Source organism: Canis lupus, chromosome 31 (assembly GCF_048164855.1).
Source record: "Canis lupus baileyi chromosome 31, mCanLup2.hap1, whole genome shotgun sequence".
In the NCBI taxonomy this organism is placed as follows: Eukaryota; Metazoa; Chordata; class Mammalia; order Carnivora; family Canidae; genus Canis; species Canis lupus.
The window spans coordinates 1,561,844-1,584,134 of NC_132868.1; the positions used below are offsets into that span (position 1 = coordinate 1,561,844).

At 47.8% G+C, this 22,291-nt stretch overlaps 1 long non-coding RNA gene across 1 annotated transcript; it reads right to left on the reverse strand.

The window, feature by feature from the left end:
* Window positions 1–17,375: 17,375 nt before the first annotated feature.
* Window positions 17,376–20,774, reverse strand: LOC140622366 (uncharacterized). Its single transcript, XR_012022132.1, has 2 exons — window positions 19,725–20,774; window positions 17,376–18,849 (listed from the first exon to the last, which is right to left on the reverse strand). It is a non-coding gene; the product is annotated as an uncharacterized lncRNA (long non-coding RNA).
* Between the last annotated feature and the right edge of the window lie 1,517 nt (window positions 20,775–22,291).

Here is a 22,291-nt window from a genome sequence, read left to right on the forward strand (position 1 = left end):
TGAATAGAAAAGAATCGAATAGATTCGAATAGAAACGAATCGAAAATAATCAAAACGAATCGAATCATATCGAATCGAAAAGAATCTAATCGAATCAAAAAGAACTGAATCGAAAAGAATCGAATCGAACAGAACCAAAAAGAATCGAATCGAAAAGAATCGTATCGAATAGAATCGAATTGGATCGAAAAGAATTGAATCGATTCGAATTGAATTGAATCGTAAAGAATCGAATCGAACAGTATCGAATCTAATTGAAATGAATCGAATCAAATAAAATAGAAAAGAATCAAATTGAAACGAAAGGAATCGAATTGAATTGAATTGAAAAGAATCGAATTGAATCGAATCGAAAAGCAACGAATCGAAAAGAGTCGAATCGAAATGGAAAGAATCGAATCATATCGAAAAGATCGAATTGAAAAGAATCGAATTGAATCGAATAGAATCGAAAAGAATCGAATCGTATCAAATCGAAAAGAATCAAATTGAATCGAATCGAAAAGAATTGAATTGTATTGAAAAGAATCGAATCGAATCAAAAAGAATCAAATCGAATAGAAAAGAATTGAATCGAATGCAATAAAATCGAAAAGAATCGAATCGAATAGAAAAGAATCAAATTGTATTGATTGAATCGAAAAGAATCGAATCTCATCGAATCGAAAATAATTGAATTGAATTGAATAAAAAATAATCAAAACAAATCGAATCGAATCGAGAATAATTGGAATTGAATGGAATCGATAATCGAATTGAATCAAATCGAGTCGAATCGAAAATAATCGAATCGAATCAAATTGATTCGAAAAAATCGAATCAAATTGCATCGAATCAAAAGTAATCAAATCGAATCGTATTGAATCGATTCGAATTGAAAAGAATCGAATCGAAAAGAATCAAATCGAATCGAATAAAAAAGAATCGAATCCAAAGAATCGAATTGTAGAGAATCTAATCGAAACAAAAAGATTCGAATCGAATCGAAAAGAATCGAATCTAAACAAAAAGAATCGAATCAAATCGAAAAGAATCAAATCAAATAGAAAAGAATCGAATAGAAAAGAATCAAATCGAATCGAAAAGAATTGAATCGAAAGGAATCCAATCGAATCAAATCAATTGAAAAGATCGAATCAAAAATTCAAAGAGAATCAAAACGAATCAAAATGAATCGAATCGAATCGAATTGAAAAGAATCGTATTGAATCAAATCTAAAAGGAAATCGATTCGAATCAAAAAGAATCGAATCGAATTGATTCACATCGAAAAGAATCGAATCGAATCGTATCGAATTGAAAAGAATCGAATCGAAGCAATAAGAATCAAATCGAATGGAATTGAATCGAATCGAATTGAATAAAAAAGAATCGAATCGAAAAGAATTGAATAGATTCTAATTGAAATGAATCTAAAAAATCAAAACGAATCGAATCAGATCGAGTGGAAAAGAATTGAATCAAATCGAAAAGCATTGAATCGAATCGAACTGAATCGAAAAAAATCGAATAGATCGAATCAAAAAGAATCGAATCGATTTGAAATGAATCGAGTAGAATCGAATCGAATTGAAAAGAATCGAATCTAAACGAAAAGAATCGAATCGAATCGATCGAAAAGATCGAATTGAAAAGAATCGAATTGAATCGAATCAAATCGAAAAGAATCGAATTGAATCGTATTGAATCAAAAAGAATAAAATCAAATTGAAAAGAATAGAATCGTATTTAATTGAATCGAAAATAATCGAATTGAATTGAATCAAAAAGAATCGAATCGAATCAAAACGAATCAAATCGAATAAAAAAGAATCGTATCGAATCGAATTGAATCGAAAAGGATCCAATCGAACATAATCGAATTGAATTGAAAAGAATCGAAACGAAAAGAAATCGAATCAATAAGAATCGAATGGTATCATTGAATCGAAAAGAATCGAATCATATCGAACTGACTGAAAAGAATCAAATTGAATAGAACCAAAAAGAATCGAATCAAATTGAATCAAAAAGAATCGAATTGTATCAAATCGAATCGAAAAGAATCGAATCGAATACATCGAAAAGATTCAAAACGAATCGAAAAGAATCGAATCGAATCAAATCGAAAAGTATCGAATTGAATCGAAAAGAATCAAATCGAATCGAAAAGAATCGAATTGAATAGCATGGAAACGAATCGAATCGAATCAAAAAGAATCGAATTGAATAGCATCGAAACGAATCGAATCAAAATGAAAAGAATCGAATTGAATCGAATCGAAAAGAATCAAATCGTATCAAATGGAATCGAAAAGAATCTAATCATATCGAGTTGAATCGAAAAGAATCAAATCGAATAGAACCGAAAAGAATCGATTCGAATACAATTGCAAACAATCATATCGAATCGAATTGAATTGAATTGAAAAGAATCGAATCGAATGTTATATACTCAAATCAAAAAGAATCGAGTCGATTCGAATCGAAAATATCAAACCGAATCGAAAAGAATCGAATCGAAAAGAATTGATTCAAATCGAAAATAATCGAATTGAATCAAAACGATTCAAATCGATACGAAATGAATCGAATTGAAAATAATAGAATCGAATCAAACCGAATCGAAATGAAAATAATCAAATTGAATCGAATTGAAAATAATCGAATCAAATGAAATCGAAAATAATTCAATCGAATCTAATCGAAAATAATCAATTCACATTGAATCAAATCGAAAATAATCGAATTGAATTGAATTGAAAATAATGAAATCGAATCAAAAATAATCGAATTGAAAGTGATCTTATCGAATCCAAAATAATCGAATCGAATCGAATCAAATCGAAAATAATTGAACTGAATAGATCGAATTGAATTGAAAATAATCGAATCGAATCGAATCGAATTGAATAAAAAATAATCGAATCGAATCAAATCGAAAATAATTGAATTGAATCAAAAAGAATCGATCAAATCAAAAATAATCGGATCGAATCAAAAATAATCGAATTGAATCCAATCAAATCAAATCAAAAATAATCGAATTGAATCGAAAATAATCGAATCAAATCGAAATTAATCAAATCGAATCGAATTGACAATAATCAAATCGAATTGAAAATAATCGCATCGAATCGAATTGAATCGAAATCGATTCGCATCGAATCGAATCGAAAATAATCCAATCGAATTGAATCGAAAATAATGCAATCGAATCTAAAATAATCCAATCGAATCGAAAATAATCCAATTGAAAAGAATCGAATCGATTCGAATCGAAAATAATCAAATCGAATCAAATCGAAAATAATCGATTCACATCTAATCGAATCGAATCGAAAATAATTGAATCGAACTGAATCGAAAATAATCGAATCGAATTGAAAATAATTGAATCGAATCAAAAATAATCGATTCGCATCAAATCGAATCGAATTGAAAATAATCGAATCAAAATGAATCGAAAACAATCGAATCGAATCGAAAATAATCGAATCGAATCAAAAAGAATCGAATCGGAAAGAATCGAATTGATTTGAATTGAAAATAATCGAATCGAACCGAAATGAATCAAATCAAATAAAAAATAATCGAATCGAATTGAATCAAAAATAATCGAATCTAATGCAATCGAATTGAATCGAAAATATTCGAATAGAATCAAATTAAATCGAAAATAATCGAATCGAATCGAAACGAAAAGAATCGAATCAAATCGAATCGAAAATAATCGAATCAAACCATCGAATTGAGTCGAATCAAAAATAATCGAATCGAATCGAAAAGAAATAGAATCAAATCGAATCGAATAGAAAAGAATTGATCAAATCGAAAATTGAATCGAATCGATAAGAATCGAATCGAAAAGTATCAAATTGAATTGAATCAAATCGAATCCAACAGAATTGAATCGAATCGAATTGAAAAGAATCGAATAGAATCGAAAAGAATCAAATCGAATCGAAAAGAATAGAATTGATTTGAAAAGATTCGAATCGAATTGAATCAAATCGAAAAGAATTGAATCTAATTGAAAAAAATCGAATCGAATTGAAAAGAATCGAATCGAAATGAAAGATTTGAATCGAATTGAATCGAATCGAAAGGAATCAAATCGAATCGAAAAAATCGAATCGAATCGAAAAGAATAGAATGGAATCGAATCAAAGGGAATCGAATCGAAGGGAATAGAATCGAATCGTATCGAAAAGAATCAAATCAAATCGAATGGAAAAGAATTGAATCGAATCGAAAAAAATGGAGTCAAATTGAAAAGAATCGAATCGAATTGTAAAGAATCAAATTGAATTGCATCGAAAAGATTTGAATCGAATCGAACTGAAAAGAATCGAATCGAAACGAATCGAATCAAAAAGACTCGAATCAAATCGAATCGAAAAGAATCGAATCAAATCAAATTTAATTGAATAGAAAAGAATCTATCGAATTGAAAAGAATCGAATCGATAAGAAACGAATTGAAAGAATTGAATCGAATCGATTTGAATCGAAAAGAATTGAATCGAATCGAATCGAAAAGAATTGAATCGAATCAAATCCCTAACCCTAACCCCTAACCCCTAAACCCTAACACTAAACCTATCCTAACCCTAACCCTTAACCCTAACCCTAACCCTAACCGAAACCCTAACCCTAACCCTTACCCAAACAATAAGCCTAAACTTAACCCATACCCTAACCCTAAGAGGTACCCTAACACTAACCTGTACCCCAACCCTAAACCGTACCCTAACCCTAACACTATCCTGTACAGTAACCTAACCCTAACCCTTATACTAACCGTAACCCATACCCTAACTCTAACCCGTACCCATACCCTAACCCGTACCCTAACCCTAAACCATACCCTAACCCTAACCCGTACCCTAACCCTAACCCATACCCTAAACCTAACCCTAATCTAACCCATACCCGTACTCTAACCCTAACCCTATCCTGTACCCTAAACCTAACCCGTACCCTAACCCTAACCCGTACCCTAACCCTAACACTAACCCTAACCCGTACCCTAACCTGTACCCTAACCCTAACCCGTACCCTAACCCTAAACCGTACCCGAACCCTAACACATAACCTAAATCTAACCCTGACCCTAACCCAAACAATACCGTAACACTAATCCTAACCCGAGCCCTAACCCTTACGCTAACCCCAACCCTAACACTAACCCGTACACTAACCCTAAATGGTACCCTAACACTAACCCTAACCAGTACCCTAATCCTAACCCTACAACTAACCCGAACCCGTACCCTAACCCTATACCGTACCCTACACTAACCCTAACCATAACCCGTACCCTAACAATAAAACTACCCCTAAACCTAACCCTAACTCTAATCATAACCCTAACCCTATCTCTAAACCTAACCCTAACCCGAACCTAACCATAACTCTCACCCTAACCGTATCCCTAACACGTAAACTAACCCTAACCCTAACCCTAGCCCATAAACTAAACCTAATCCTAACCCTAACCCTAAACAGTACCCTAACCCTAACGTGTACTTTAACACTAACCCTAACCCTAAACCTAACCCTAGGGCGTACCCTAACCCTAACCCTAACCCAAACCCTAAACCTAAATCCTAACCCTAACCGTAACCCTAACCCTAACCCCTAACCCTAACACTAACCACTAACCCTAACCTGAACCCGAACCCCTAACCCCTAACCCTAACATTAATCCTTAACCCTAACCCTTAAACCTAACCCTAACCCTAGCCTTAACCCAAACCCTAACTCCTAACCCTAACACTACCCGTAACCCGTACCCTAACCCAAAACCGTACCCTACCCTAACCCTAACCATAACCAGTACCCTCACACTAAAACTACCCCTAACCTAACCCTAACACTAATCACAACCCTAACCCTATCTCTAAATCTAACCCTAACCCTAACCTAACCCTAAACCTCACCGTAACCCTATCCCTAACACGTAAACTAACTCTAACCCTAACCCTAACCCGTAAACTAAACCTAACCCTAACTCTATCCCTAAATAGTACCCTAACCCTAACCCTAACGAGTACCTTAACCCTAACACTAACCCTAAACCTAACCCTAAGCCATACCCTAACCCTAACCCAAACCCATACCCTAACTCTAACTCTCCTGTACCCTAGCCCTAACCCATACCCTAACCCTAACCCTAATCCGTACCCTAAGCCATACCATAACCCTAAACCTAACCCGTACCCTAAACCTAACCCTAACCCCAACCCTAACCTGAACCCTAACTCTAACCCATACCCTAACCCTAAACCGTAACCTAACCTGTACCCTAACCTGTACCCAAACCCTAATCCTATCCCGTTCCCTAACCCGAACCCTAACACTAACCCTAAACCTAACCCTATCCTGTACCCTAACCCAAACCCTAAACCTAACCCTAAACCGTACCCTAAACCTACTCCAAACCCTAACCGTTACCAGTACCCTAACACATACCTTAACCCGTACCGTAATCCATACCATATCTCTAAACCATACCCTAACCCGTACCCTAACCCTAATCTGTACCCTAAACCTAAGCCTAATCCGAACCCTAATCATAACCCTAACACTAACCCTAACCCGTAGCCTAACCCTAAACCGAACCCTAAACATAACCCAAACTCTAACTCTAACCCTAACTCGTACTCTAACCCTAACCGTAATGCTAACCTGTAACCTAACCCTAACCCTAACCCTAAGGCTAAACAGTACCCTAAACCTAAACCTATCCCATACCCTAACACTAAACCTAACCCTAAACCTAACTCTAAACCTAACCTTAACCCGTACCCTAATCCTAACCCGTACCCTAACGCTTACCCTAACCCTCACCCGTACCCTAACCCAAACTCTAAACCGTACCCTAACCCTAACCTTACCCCAACCCTAAACCTAACGAAACCCAATCCCTAATCCTAATCATAAGCCTAACCCTAACCTAATCCTAAACTTAACCCTTACCCTATCCCTAACCCTAACCCGTAACCTAACCCTAACCCTAACCCTAAACAGTACCCTAACTTTAACCCTAACCCGTACCCTAACCCTAACTAACACTAACCCGTACCCTAAACTGTAACCTAACCCGTAACCTAACCCTAACCTTAACCCTAATCCTAAACCGTAGCCTACCCCTAACGCTGAAACTACCCCTAACCCTAACCTGAACCCTAACCCTAACCCTAACCCTAAGCTTAAACAGGACCCTAACCCTAACCCGTAACCTAACCCAAACTTTACAGCATTGGAAGTCAGGTCGTTCCATGAATAAAGCTCTACTGCACCTGGAGACACAACCGTTGAAGCCTACAGCTTGCCCCTTGCGTCCCATGAGCTTCTGACAAACCTGTCTAGTGAGGATGTTCGTAACTGTATCTGCAGGCAGCGTGGAACTGGGAAGGACCGCGTGTCAGCTCACCTCGCAGAAGGAAGTTCCCCAGAGAGACAGCTTTCAACTAGGTACTCAGGTTTGGAAGTTAGTATGTAGCTCCCTTCTGAGGGAGGAATTACTCAGAAGTCGTTGGATTGGGCTGGGAGACACTTGCCTCTCACAAAACTTGTGTCCCATATGGAACGACGTCCTTTTGAAGTGAAAGGTACAGGCGGTCAACATGTGGGAGGAACAAGCCATAAGCTCATCCAAAGGAGTGTGCATCACTTGGAGGCAGGTGTCCGGTAGTCGCGAAATTGACAATGCAGACTCTTGGTTCTCACTCCGCTACTGTCCCGCATAGAACGGAATGCTGTGGAAGCGATCCGTACAGGCCGTCACATTGTGGGAGGTACAGGCCATAAGCTCAACTCTGAGAAGCCTGTATGCTTTGCAGGCAGATGTCTGCTAGCCACTCTTTTATGGGAGTTAGAACCTAGCTACACTTTAATTGAACAAGGCTGTTGGAAATCGCTGTATTGAACTCAGTTACACGTGGCTACAAGACTGAAACGTCTACATGCTTTTCACAACCTCTTCCAGCACCTAACATAAGGATGTTAGGACCTATGTCTACAGGCAGTCAGGTTACGGGAGGGTCCTGCCCTCACCTCAACTCTCACAAGGAAGCATGTCTAGAAGCCAGCTTTCAACTAGCTGCATTCTTCTGGCCCTGAGAACGCAGCAGTATTCTAACTCAGGAGTTTCCAAGAATACCACTCTACTCCACCTGGAGACACCTTCCAGGCCTGCATTATTCCACTTGCGTCTCACAAGCTTCTGACAAGCATCTCTGGTGAAGACATTGGAAACACATCCTGCAGGCAGTGTGGAACTCTGAGGGACTGCGTGTGAGCCCAACTTTCCGATGTAAGTTGCCGTTGGATGCAGGGTTAAATTAGCTAGTACGGAACTTAGTATGTAGCACCAGTTTAAGACAGGAATTACTAGGAAATAGCGGGATTGAGCTTGGAGGCACTACTCTTGTGGGCCTCACCTGGACGAGGTGACTGGTTCCCACCTGGGACTCACCTGGACCTGATAACTTTGCTCCACACTTTGGCCTCACCTGACCCTGATGACTCTGGGCCCCACCTAGGCCTCAATCTGGACCTGGAGACTGTGGTCCCCACCTGGGTCTCACCTGGACCTGGTGACTCTCGTTCCCACATGAACCACACCTGGACCTGGTGACTGTGATGTCCTTCTAGCCTCACATTTACCTGGTGACTCTGGTCCCCACCAGGGCCTCACCTGGACCTGGTGAATCTGGTCCCCATCTCGGCCTCACCCAGTCCTGGTGACTTTGTTCCCCACCTGGACCTGATTACTGTGGACTCCTTCTTGGCCTCACCTGGAACAGGTGACTCTGATCTTATCTGGGCCACACCCAGATCTGGTGACTCTGGTCCTCACCTGGGCATAATTGGGACCTGGTTACTCTGTTCCACACCTATGCCTCACCTGGACATGATGACTCTGCAACCCCTCTGGGCCTCACCCTGACCTGGCGACTCTGGTCCCCATCTGGATGTCACCTGGACCAGGAGATTCCAGTACCCCTCTAGGCCTCAACTAGACCTGATGACTGGTCCTCAACTGGGGCTCATCTGCACCTAGTGAATATGCTCCCCACGTAGGCCTCATCTGGACCTGGTGACTCTGGTCCCTACCTGGGCATCATCTGGACATGGTTACTATATTCCCCACAGGGACTCACCTGGATCTGGTAACTCAGTCCTCATTTTGACCTCTTCTGTACCAGGTGACTCTGGCCCCACCTGGGCCTCACCTGGAACTGTTGACTCTGATCCTCAGCATGGCGTCACCTGACCTGGTGACTGTGGTTCCCACCGGGACCTCACCTGGACCTCATGTCTCTGGTGCCCACCTGGGCCTCACCTGGACCTGGTGTCTCTGGTACCCACCTGGGTAGCATCAGGACATGGTTAAACTGTTCCCTAACAGGGACCCACCTGGACCTGTTACCTCTGGTCTTCACCTGGGCCACACCTGGATGGTGACAATGGTTCCCACCTGGGTCTCAACTGGACCGGTGAGTCTGATCCCCACCTCGACCACACCTGTAACTGGTGACTCTCATTACCACATGGACCTCATGTGGACCAGGTGGCTACAGTGTTTCTAGCTTCTAATGTACCTGGTGACTCTGGTCCCCACTAGGGCCTCACAGGGACATGGTGAGTGTGGTTGCCACCTGCACCTCATCTGGACCTGGTGAATCTGGTCTGTACCTGAGACTACCCTGGATATGGTGACTGTGGTCCCCACATGGGCCTCACTTGGACCTGGTGACTCTGATCCCCATCTGGGCCTCACCTAGCCCTGTTGACCATGATCCTCAACTGGGCATAATTGGGACCCGGTTACTGTGGTCCACAACTGGACCTCACCTGGACCAGGTGACTCTGGTCCCCCTTGGGGTCTCACTCTGACCTGGTGACTGTGAATTCCACTTTGGCCTGCCTTGGACCTGCTGACTCTGGTTGCCACCTGCACATCACCTTGAACAGTTGACTCTGGTTCTTTCAAGGGCCTCCCCTGTACCTGGTGATCCTGGTCCCAACCTGGGACTCACCTGGACCTGGTTACTGTGTTCCACACCTGGGCCTCACGTAGACCGTTGTCCATGGTCCCCAGCCAGCCTCACATGGACCTGTTGCCTCTGGTCCCCACCTGGGCCTCACGTGTACCTGGAAACTCTGGTACTCACCTGGGACTCATCTGTTCCTGGTGACTCTCGTCCCCACCTGGGCTTCACCTGGATCTGGTGACTCTGGTTCCCACCTGGACCTCTCCTGGACCTGGTGACTCTCTTTCCAACATGGACCTCACCTGGATCTGGTGACTCGGGTCCTCAGTTTGGCCTCACCTGGACCTGGTGTCTCTCGTCCCCACTGTAACCTAACTCAGACCTGGTAAATCTTGTCCCCACCTAGGCCTCACCCAGACCTGGTGACTCTTATCCCCAGTTGTGCCTCAATTCGACCTGATGTATCTAGTCCTCACGTGGGCCTCACATGGACCTGGGACTCAGCTGGATAGAGTGGCTCTGGTTCCGACATGGGGCCCACCTGATACTGGTGACTGTGGTCTCCTTCTATGCCTCACCAGGACCTGGTGATTCTGATCCTCATCTGGGAATTGCATGGCCCTAGTGACTCTGGTCCTCACCTAGGCATCATTGGGACCTGGATACTCTATTTGACACCTGGGCCTCACTTTGATCGGGGACCTCTGGTCCCACTCTGGGTCTCAAACTAAACTGGTTACTCTGGTTCCCTTTCTAGGACTCACCCTTACCTGGTGACTCTGGTCCCCCCCTGGGCTTCACTTGGACCTGGTGAATCTGGTCATTACCGGGTCCTCACCTGTACCTGGTGACTCTGCTCACCACCTGGGACTCACCTGGACTTGGTGAATCTTGTTGCCACCTGGGCCTCACCTGGACCTTTTGACTGTGGTCCCCATCTGGACCTCACCTGGATCTTGTGGCTCTGGTTCCCATATGGGGCTCTCCTGGACCTGGTTCCTGTGGTCTCCTTCTGGCCTCACCTGGAACAACACGACTCTGATCCATATTTGGGTCTCGCCTCAACCTGGTGACTCTGGTCCTTACATGGGCATCACTGGGACCTGGTTACTCTCTTCTATACCGGGGCCTCACCTGGACCTGGTGACTCTGGTCACCCTCTGAACCTCACCCTGACCTGGTGACTGTGGTCCCACCTGGGCCTCACCTGGATGAGGTGACTGGTTCCCACAGAAACCTCACCTGGACCTGGTGAATCTGGTCCTCACATGGGCATCATGGGACCTGGTTACTCAGTTCCACATCGGGGCCTCACCTGGACCTAGTGATTCTCGTCCCCCTCTGGGCCTCACCCTGACGTGGTGACTCTGGTCCCCACCTGGATATCACCTGGACTGGGTGACTCTTGTCCTCCTCTGGGCCTCACCCGGAGCTGGGGACTCTGGTCCTCAACTGGGCCTCAACAGGATCTGGTGAATCTACTCCTCACTTAGGCCTCATCTGGACCTTGTGACTCCGGTCCCAACTCAAAAACAATGGGATATGGTTACTCTGTTCCCCACCTGGGACTCACCTGGACCTGATAACTTTGCTCTACACTTTGGCCGCACCTGGCCCTGATGACTCTGGGCCACCCACCTAGGCCTCAATCTGGACCTTGTGACTGTGGTCCCCACCTGGGTCTCACTTGGACCTGGTGACTCTCGTTCCCACATGAACCACACCTGGACCTGGTGACTGTGGTGTCCTTCTAGCCTCACATTTACCTGGTGACTCAGGTCCCCACCAGGGCCTCACCTAGATCTGGTGACTATGGCCTGCATGTTGGCCGCACCTGGACCTGGTGAGTGGGGTTGCCAACTGGGCCTCACCCATACCTGGTGACTCAGGTCCCCACATGGGACTCACTTGGACCTGGTAATTCTGGTCCTTACCTGGTCCTCACCCGACCTGGTGACTCTGGTCACCACCTGGGCCTCACCTGGACCTGCTGAATCTGGTCCCCATCTGGGCCTCACCCAGTCCTGTGACTTTGTTCCCCACCTGGACCTGATTGCTGTGGACTCCTTCCTGGCCTCACCTGGAACTGGTGACTCTGATTTTATCTGCGCCTCACCCAGATCTGGCGACTCTGGTCCTCACCTGGGCACCATTGCGACCTCGTTACTCTGTTCCACACCTGAGTCTCACCTGGACATGATGACTCTGCAACCCCTCTGGGCCTCACCCTGACCTGGTGACTCTGGTCCCCATTTGGATGTCACCTGGACCAGGTGATTCTGGTACCCCTCTAGGTCTCAACCAGACCTGGTGACTCTGGTCCTCAACTGCGCCTCACCTGGACTTAGTGAATATGCTCCCCACCTGGGCCTCATTTGGACCTGGTGACTCTGGTCCCTACCTGAGCATCATCAGGACATGGTTACTCTATTCCCCACTGGGACTCACCTGGAACTGGTAACTCTGGTCCTCACTTTGGCCTCTTCTCTACCAGGTGAAACTGGCCTCACCTGGGCCCCACCTGGAACTGGTGACTCTGATCCTCAGCATGGCCTCACCTGACCTGGTGACTGTGGTTCCCACCGGGACCTCAACTGGACTTCATGTCTCTGGTCCCCACCTGGGCCTCACCTGAACCTGGTTTCTCTGGTACCCACCTGGGTAGCATCAGGACAGGGTTACACTGTTCCTTAACAGGGACCCACCTGGACCTGTTACCTCTGGTCTTCACCTGGGCCACAGCTGGATGGTGACACTGGTTCCCACCTGGGTCTCACATGTACCTGGTGAGACTGATCCCCACCTGAGCCTCACCTGTAACTGTTGACCCTCGTTCCCACATGGACCTCATGTGGACCTGGTGGCTGCAGTGTTTCTAGCTTTTCATGTACCTGGTAACTCTTGTCTCATCCAGGGCCTCACCAGGACCTGGTGAGTGTGGTTGACACCTGCAACTCACGTGGACCTGGTGATTCTGGTCTGCACCTGAGACTACCCTGGATCTGGTGACTGTGGTCCCCACCTGGGCCTCACTTGGACCTGGTGACTCTGATCCCCATCTGGGCCTCACCTGGCCCTGTTGACCATGGTTCTCAACTGGGCATAATTGGGACCCGGTTACTGTGTTCGAAAACTGGACCTCACCTGGACCAGGTGACTCTGGTCCCCCTCTGGATCTCATCCTGACCTGGTAACTGTGAACCCCACTATGTTCTGACTTGGACCTGCTGACTCTGGTTGCCACCTGTGACTCACCTTGAACAGTTGACTCTAGTTCTTTCAAGTGCCTCCCCTGTACCTGGTGATCCTGGTCACCCCTGGGCATCACTTGAACCTGGTGAATCTGATCCCCATCTGGGACACACTTGACCCTATGGACCATGATTCTCAATTGGGCATAATTGAGACCCGGTTACTGTGTTCCACAACTGGACCTCACCTGTGCCAAGTGACTCTGGTCTCCCTCTGGGTCTCACCCTGTCATGGTGACTGTGAACTCCGCTTTGGCCTGACTTGGACCTGCTGACTCTGGTTGCCACCTGCACCTCACCTTGAACTGTTGACTCTGGTTCTTTCAAGAACCTCCCCTGTACCTGGTGATCCTGGTCCCCACCCGGGCCTCACCTGGACGTGGTGACTGTTGTCACCAACTGGGACTCACCTGGACCTGGTTACTGTGTTCCACACCTGGGCCTCACGTAGACCTGTTGACCATGTTCCACAGCCAGTCTCACATGGACCTGTTGCCTCTGATCCCCACCTGGGCCTCACGTGTACCTGGTAGTTCTGGTCCTCACCAGGCCCTCATCTGGATCTGGTGACTCTGGTCCCCACCTGGACCTCTCCTGGACCTGGTGACTCTCTTTCCAACATGGACCTCACCTGGATCTGGTGACTCGGGTCCTCAGTTTGGCCTCACCTGGACCTGGTGACTCTCGTCCCCACTGTGACCTAACTCGGACCTGGTGACTCTCGTCCCCATTGTGACCTAACTCAGACCTGGTAAATCTTGTCCCCACCTAGGCCTCACCCAGACCTGGTGACCCTTGTCCCCAGCTATGACTCAATTCGACCTGATGAATCTGGTCCTCACTTGGGCCTCACATGGACCTGGGACTCAGCTGGATAGAGTGGCTCTGGTTCCCACATGGGGCCCACCTGATACTGGTGACTGTGGTCTTCTTCTATGCTTCACCAGGACCGGGTGATTCTGATCCCCATCTGGGCCCTGCATGGGCCTAGTGACTCTGGTCCTCACCTAGGTATTATTGGGACCTGGATACTCTATTCCACACCTGGGCCTCACTTTGATCGGGGACCTCTGGTCCAACTCTGGGCCTCAAACTTAACTGGTTACTCGGCTTCCCCCTCTGGGCCTCACCCTTTCTTGGTGACTCTGGTCTCCCCCTGGGCTTCACTTGTATCTGGTGAATCTAGTCCTTACCTGGACCTCACCTGGACCTGGTGACTCTGGTCACCACCTGGGTCTCACCTGGACTTGGTGAGTCTTATTGCCACCTGGGCATCACCTGGACCTTGTGACTGTTGTCCCCACCTGGATCTCACCTAGATCTGGTGGTTCTGGTTCACATATGGGGCTCTCCTGGACCTCGTTCCTGTGGTCTCCTTTGGCCTCACTTGGAACAACACGACCCTGATCCATATTTGGGCCTCACCTGGACCTGGTGACTCTGGTCCTTACCTGGGCATCATTGGGACCTGGTTACTCTCTTCTATACCTGGGCCTCCCCTGGACCTGGTGTCTCTGGTCACCCTCTGGACCTCACCCTGACCTGGTGACTGTGGTCCCACCTGGGCCTCACCTGGAAGAGGTGACTGGTTCCCACAGGGAACTCACCTGGACCTGGTGAATCTGCTGCTCACATGGGCATCATAGGACCTGGTTACTCAGTTCCACATCGGGGCCTTATCTGGACCTAGGGACTCTCGTCCCCCTCTTGGCCTCATCCTGACGTGGTACTCTGGTCCCCACCTGGATATCACCTGGACCGGGTGACTCTTGTCCTCCTCTGGGCCTCACCCGGAGCTGGGGACTCTGATCCTCAACTGGGCCTCAACAGGACCTGGTGAATCTACTCCTCACTCAGGCCTCGTCTGGAGCTTGTGACTCTGTTCCCACCTGGGCATCAATGGGACATGGTTACTCTGTTCCCCACCAGGGATTCACCTGGACCCAATAACTTTGCTCCACACTTTGGCCTCACCTAGCACTGATGACTCTGGGCCCCCCACTTAGTCCTCAATCTGGACCTGGTGACTGTGGTTCCCACCTGGGGCTCACCTGGACCTGGTGACTCTCGTTCCCACATGAGCCACACCTGGACCTGGTGACTGTGGTGTCCTTCTAGCCTCACATTTACCTGGTGACTCCAGTCCCCACCAGGGCCTCACCTGGATCCGGTGAGTCTGGCCTGCAGGTTGGCCTCACCTGGACTTGGTGAGTGGGGTTGCCACCTGGGCCTCACCCATACCTGGTGACTCAGGTCCCCACATGGGCCTCTTGGACCTGGTGAATCTGGTCCTTACCTGGTCCTCACCCGGACCTGGTGACTCTGGTCACCACCCGGGCCTCACCTGGACCTGGTGAATGTGGTCCCCAACTGGGCCTCAACCTGTCCTGGTGACTTTGTTCCCCACCTGGACCTGATTGCTGTGGCCTCCTTCTTGGCCTCACCTGGAACTGGTGACTCTGACCCTATCTGGGCCTCACCCAGATCTGGTGACTCTGGTCCTCACCTCGGCATCATTGGTACCCAGTTACTCTGTTCCACACCTGAGCCTCACCTGGACATGATGACTCTGGAATCCCTCTGGGCCTCACCCTGACCTGGTGACTCTGGTCCCCATCTGGATGTCACCTGGACCAGGTGATTCTAGTACCCCTCTGGGCCTCAACCAGACCTGGTGACTCTGGTCCTCAACTGGGCCTCACCTGGACCTAGTGAATATGCTCCCCACCTGGGCCTCATCTGGACCTGGTGACTCTGGTCCCTACCTGGGCATCATCAGGACATGGTTCCTCTATTCCCTACTGGGCCTCAATTGGAACGGGTGACTCTGATCCTCAGCAGCATGCCTCAAATGCACCTTTCCACTAGCTGCGTTCTTATGGCCGTGAGAATGTAGCTACATTGTAAGTCAGGAGGTTCAATGTATTCCACTCTACTGCACCTAGAGACACAAGTATTGAAGCCTGCAGCTAGCTCCTTTTGTCCTATGAGCTTCTGACCAACACGTCTAGTGAGGATGTTCGAAATTTCATCTGAAGGCCGTGTGGAACTGTGAGGGACTGGGGGTGAGCTCAAGTCTCAGAAGAAAGTACCCTTTGGACACTTCGTTCCACTAGCTTCCCATGTATGGAACTTAGTGTGTAGCACCAATCCTAGAGAGCAGTTCCTCACATATCTCTGGATTGGGCTTGGAGACACTAGTCGTGTGGGCCGGCACCTTCCACTAACCTCTCACAACCCTTCAGTCACGATTCAAGCCTAGGCCTGATAGGAGCGAAGTGTACCTGCAGTCAGCATGTGGGAGGTACAGGGAATAAGTTCAAGTCTCAGAAGTGTGTATGCTTTACGGGCAGATGTATGCTAGACAGTTATTGATGGGAGCTAGAACCGAGGTATACTCTAATTGAACAAGGACATTGGCAATCGCTGTATTGAACTCAGATACACGTGAGTACAGGCCTGTCACTTCCACATGCTTTTTACACAACCTCTTCCAGCACCTAACATAAAGATGCTAGGACCTAAGTCTACAGGCAGTCAAGATGTGGGACGGTCCTGCCCTGACAGCTCTTACAAGGAAGCATGCCTAGAAGTCAGCTTTCAACTAGCTGCGTTCTTATGGCAGTGAGAATGTAGCAGTATTCTAATTCAGGAGGTTCCAAGACTACCACTCTACTGCACCTGGAGATACCTTCCAGGTCTGCATTGTTCCACTTGCGTCTCATAACCTTCTGACAAAAGTCTATGGTGAAGATGTTTGATACTCATTCTGCAGGCTGTATCAGACCGTGAGGGACTGAGTGCGAGCTCAACTCTCAAAACTAAGTTGCTTTTGGAAAAGGCGTTCAGCTAGCTTCTCACCTATGGAACTTAGTATGTAGCACCAGTCTAAAACAGGAATTACTAGGAAATCGCTGGATTGACCTTGGTGGCACTAGTCTTGTGTGACGGGACATTCCACTTACCTCTCACCACACTTCCGTCACGCATCGAGTCTAGGCCTTTTAGAAGCGAAGTGTACCTGAAGGCAGGATGTTGAGGTACAGATCATAAGCTCAACTCTCAGTAGTGTGTATGCCTGGGAGGCAGATTTCTGCTAACCGCTCGTACATGGGAGTTAGAACATAACTACACTCTGATTGAAGAAGTCCGTTGGATATCGCTGTATTCAACTCAGATACACGTGAGTTCAAGCCCGACGCTTCCACATGCTTTTCTCACAACCTCTCCTAGCACCTAACACAAGGATGTTAGCAGCTACGTCTACAGTCAGGCAGGATGCGGGAGGGTCCTGCCCTGAGACAGCTCTCAAAAGGAAGCATGCCTCAAAGCCAGCTTTCTACTAGCTGCGTTGTTATGGCCTTCAGAACGTAGCACCACTGTAAGTCAGGACGGTCCATGTATACCGCGCTACTGCACCTGGAGAGACAAGCATTGAAGCCAGCAGCTAGCTCCTTGTGTCCTATGAGCTTCTGACAAACATGTCTAGTGAGGATGTTCGAAATTCCATCTGAAGGCTGAGTGGAACTGTGAGGGACTGGATGTGAGCTCAAGTCTCAGAGGCAAGTACCCTTTGGACACCGTGTTCAACTAGCTTCTCATGTATGGAACTTAGTATGTAGCACCAATCTAAGAGAGCAGTTCCTCACATATCTCTGGATTGGGCATGGAGACACTAGTTGTGTGGGCCGGCACCTTCCACTAACCTCTGACAAACTTCTGTCACGCATCGAGCCTAAGCCTGACAGGAGCGAAGTGTATCTGCAGTCAGCATGTGCGAGGTACAAGGCATAAATTCAAGTCTCAGAAGTGTGTATGCTTTGCAGGCCGATGTTTGCTAGACATCAAGGGGAGGTATACACAAGCTACACTCTAATTAAACAAGGACGTTGGCAATCGCTGTATTGAACTCAGATTCACATAAGTACTGCCCTGAAACTTCCACTTGCATTTCTCCAACCTCTCCCAACACCTAAAATAAGGATGTTAGCAGCTACGACTACAGGCAGGCAGGATGTGGGATGGTCCTTCCCTGAGCTCAGCTTTCAAAAGGAGCATGACTTGAAGCCAGCTTTCTCTTAACTGCATTCTGATGGCCATGAGAACATGGCAGCATTGTAATTCAGGATGTTCCATGAATACCGCTTTACTGCACCTGGAGACACAACCTTGAAGTCTGAAGCTTGCCCTTTGCATCCCATGAGCTTCTGACAAACATGTCTAGTGAGGATGTTTGTAACTGTATCTGCAGGCAGTGTGGAACTGGGAAGGACCACGTTTCAGCTCATCTCCGAGAAGGAAGTTCCCCAGAGAGAGAGCTTTCAGCTAGGTACTCAGTTTTGGAAGTTAGTATGTAGCTCCCATCTGAGGGAGGAATTCCTCAGAAGTTGCTGGATTGAACTAAGACATATTTGCCTCTCGCAAAACTTGCTTCCCGTATCGAATGAAGTTCTTTGTAAGTGAAGCGTACAGGCGGTCAGCATGTGGGCTTTACAAGCCATAAGCTCAACCAAAGGAGTGTGCATGCCTTGGAGGCAGCTGTCCGCTAGGCGTGAAATTGACAAGGCAGACACTTGGTTCTCACTCCGCGATTCTCCCGCATACAACGAAATGCTGTGGAAGCAGAACGTACAGGCAGTCAGGATGGGGGAGGTACAGGCCATAAGCTCAACTTGCAGAAGTGCGTATGCTTTGCAGGCCGATGTCTGCTAGACACTTATCGAGGCGAGGTATACCCGAGCTACACTCTAATTGAACATAGACGTTGGCAATCGCTGTATTGAACTGAGATACACGTGAGTACAGTCCTGACACTTCCACTCGCATTTCTCCAATCTCTTCCAGCACTTCACCTAAGGATGTTAGCAACTATGAGGCTGGGCAGGCAGGATGCGGGAGGGTCCTGCCCTGAGCTCACCTCTCACAAGAGAGCTTGCCTAGAAGTCAGCTTTCAACTCGCTGCATTCTAATGGCCGTGAGACCATAGCAGTTTTCTAACTCAGGAGGTTCGAAGAATACCACTCTACTGCACCTGGAGACACCTTCCAGGCCTGCATTATTCCACTTGCGTGTCACAAGCTTCTGACAAACGTCTCTGGTGAAGATGACCTAACCCTCGCCCTAACCCTAAACCTAGCCCTAACTTTAACTCTAACCGCTAACACTAACCCCTAACCCTAAATCACACCCTAACCCCTAACCCTAACTACAAACCTAGCCGAACCCTAACTCTAACCATAACCCAAACCCCAACTCCTAACCTCCTGCCATAATCCCTAAAGTCTAAACCCTAACCCTAACTCTAACTCCTGTCCCTAACCCAAACCCCCATCCTAACTCCTAACCACTGACCCTTACCCTTATCCCTCACCCTAACCTCTAATCTGTAACCATAAGCATAATCACTAACCCCTAACATCTCATCTAAGCCTAACCACCAACCACCTCCCCTCCCCTGACCCTACCATTCATTCTACCCATTCACTTACCCTATGGTTCTGAGGAGTCCCTTCTGACATGGACGTGGCCCCCAACGGCGCCTCCAGAGTCCTCCAGGGGGTCCTGAGGAAGCCGGGCTCCTGTGAATGCGGACGTGGCCCCACGTGTTCCAGAGTCATAGTCAGTGGGTCCTGAGTACTCCGGGTCTCCTCTCAACGTGGAGTATGCCTCCTCTGGAAGGAGGAGGAACATCCTTCTGGATGCCTCACATCCTCTGGAAGCCTCACAGCAGGTTCTCAGGAGGCCAGGGGTTCCTGTCAGCCTGGACATGGCCCCATGTCCCCTAAAAACTCACCGCGGTACTGAGGAGGCTGTGGGTTCCTGTCAGCCTAGACGCAGCCTCATGTGTCCCGAAGACAAAGTGCAGGTCCTGAGGAGGACGCGGGTCCTCTCAGTCTTGACGTGGCCCCACATTTTCCTCAGCCTCACCATAAGACCTGAGGAGGCCAGGGGCTCTTGTCAGAATGGACGTGGCCCCAAATCATCCGAATCATTCACAGTGTGTCCTGAGGAGGCCGGAGAATTCTGTCAGTGTGGATTCGGCATCCACATTTTTCTTAGGCTTCACCACAGGTTCTGACAAGGCTGGGGTCTTCTGTCCGCATGGACGCATCCCCATATTTCCCGAAGTCTACACCGGGGGTCCTGAGGACATCAGCGTCTGGTTGTGTGGACATGGCCCCACGTCCTCCCAAAGCATCACCGCAGGTTCTGAGGTGGCCGAGGCTCCTGTCACTGTGGATGCGGCCCCCAGCTTCCAGAAGACTCAACTTATGTCCTGAGGGGCCAGTTAGCTCCTGCCAGAGTGGACGCGGTGCACCATCTTTCAGAAGCTTCCCCACATGTTCTGAGGCGGCCCAGGGGCTCCTGTGAGCGTGGATGGGGGCCCACAACTCCCTGAAGCCTCACCGCAGGTCCTGAAGCGGCCCAAGGGCTCCTGTCAGGGTGGATGTGGGCCCACATCTTCCTGAGGCTTCACCGTGTGTCCTGAGGAGACCGGGGCTCCTGTCAGCGTGAACGCTGTGCAATATCCCCCTGAAGACTCCCCGCACATTCTGAGGAGGCTGTGGCTCATCAGCATGGACATGTCCCCACGTCTTCCTCAGGCCTCCCCAGCACAGGCTGGCTCATGTTAGTGCAGGCAGACGAGGCCTACTGCACATGCGTGCCCCTTGGGCGGTGCCTGGGCTTGGGCGCCCCCTGCGGGATCCTCAGGCACTACAGGAGGCTGTGAAGGAGGCACGTGCCCATCCCGGGGCCCACCTCTGCCTCCTTCCAGGCTCCATCTGTGGCCTGTTAGATTCGGAAATGTCTGACTGAAAAGGAGCCCAACACACAGCTTCCCCAAAAATACTTAAGGAGAAAGAATTGGAGCCCAAAGGACGCAAAATGAAATGTGGACCAGACTTTTACCACATCCTGTAAAACTCACTCAACCCTCTTCCACTGTGGGCGGGACCGTGGGCTGGTGCAGACACCATGGAAACAGTGTGGAGGCTCCTCCGGAAGTTACAAATAGAGCCTGCAACCCGCATGTGTAAAGCCTGGAGCTCACTCCGAAGATACAGATACAGTGAGATGTGGGACAACTGCACCACAATGTCCACAGCAGCCAGGTCCACAGTAGCCACAATATGGGAGGACCCTCGGTGCCCTCTGGCAGATGATGGATAAAGAGGATGTGAGATAGATGATGGCCATAGAGAGCGGAATTGTACTCACCTATCAAAGAGCAGGAAATCTTGCCATTTGCAATGACGTGGATAGAAGTAGAGGGATCATCTTAAGTGAAATAGGTCATTCGGAAAAGAGAATGACCGTGAGGTGTCATTCATAGGTGGAATTAAAGAAGCAAAGCAGATGAACATCTGTGAAGGGAAGGAAAAACAAATAAGATGAAAACAGATGCAGGAAATACAGACTCTTAATTGTAGGAAACAAACTGAGTGTTGCTGCAAGGGAGGGGACAAGGGAGAGGATAACAGGGGACTGGCATGAAGGAGGGCACGTGGTGTCACGAGCACTGCAGTTTTCTCCAACTGGTGAATCTCTGAATTCTTCCTCTGAAAGTATAATACACTATACGTTAATTAATTGGGTTTAAATTAAATTAAGTTAAAAAATCAGTTGTATCAGAGCACGTTTCCTTCTGGACTCTCGGTTCTGCTCCTTCAGCTTATGCTGGGACCAACCCTCGTGGGTCTGGTTTGTTTAAGTAGGCATCAGGCCTCGTCCATGGACCAGCCCAGGGCTAGAAATAACGACCCCGAGATCAGGACCAGAGGTGAGGTCAGGAGTCGGATGCTTAACCGACGGAGCCAGGAGGGTCCCGAGGACAACACTGCTTTATCCTGTGTCTCTGTGACATCGTTTGAAATAGGAAAGTGCTGCGTCCCACTCTGTCCTGCTTCTCCAATACTGATTTCCTCTCCGGGGTCATTTGTGGGGGCGGATGGAAGTTATGGGTTTTTTTTTCCTATTTATAGGATCTGCCACCATGATTTGACAGGAATGACATTGAAATAGTGGCTTCAGGAACTGCGGACATTTTCACAAG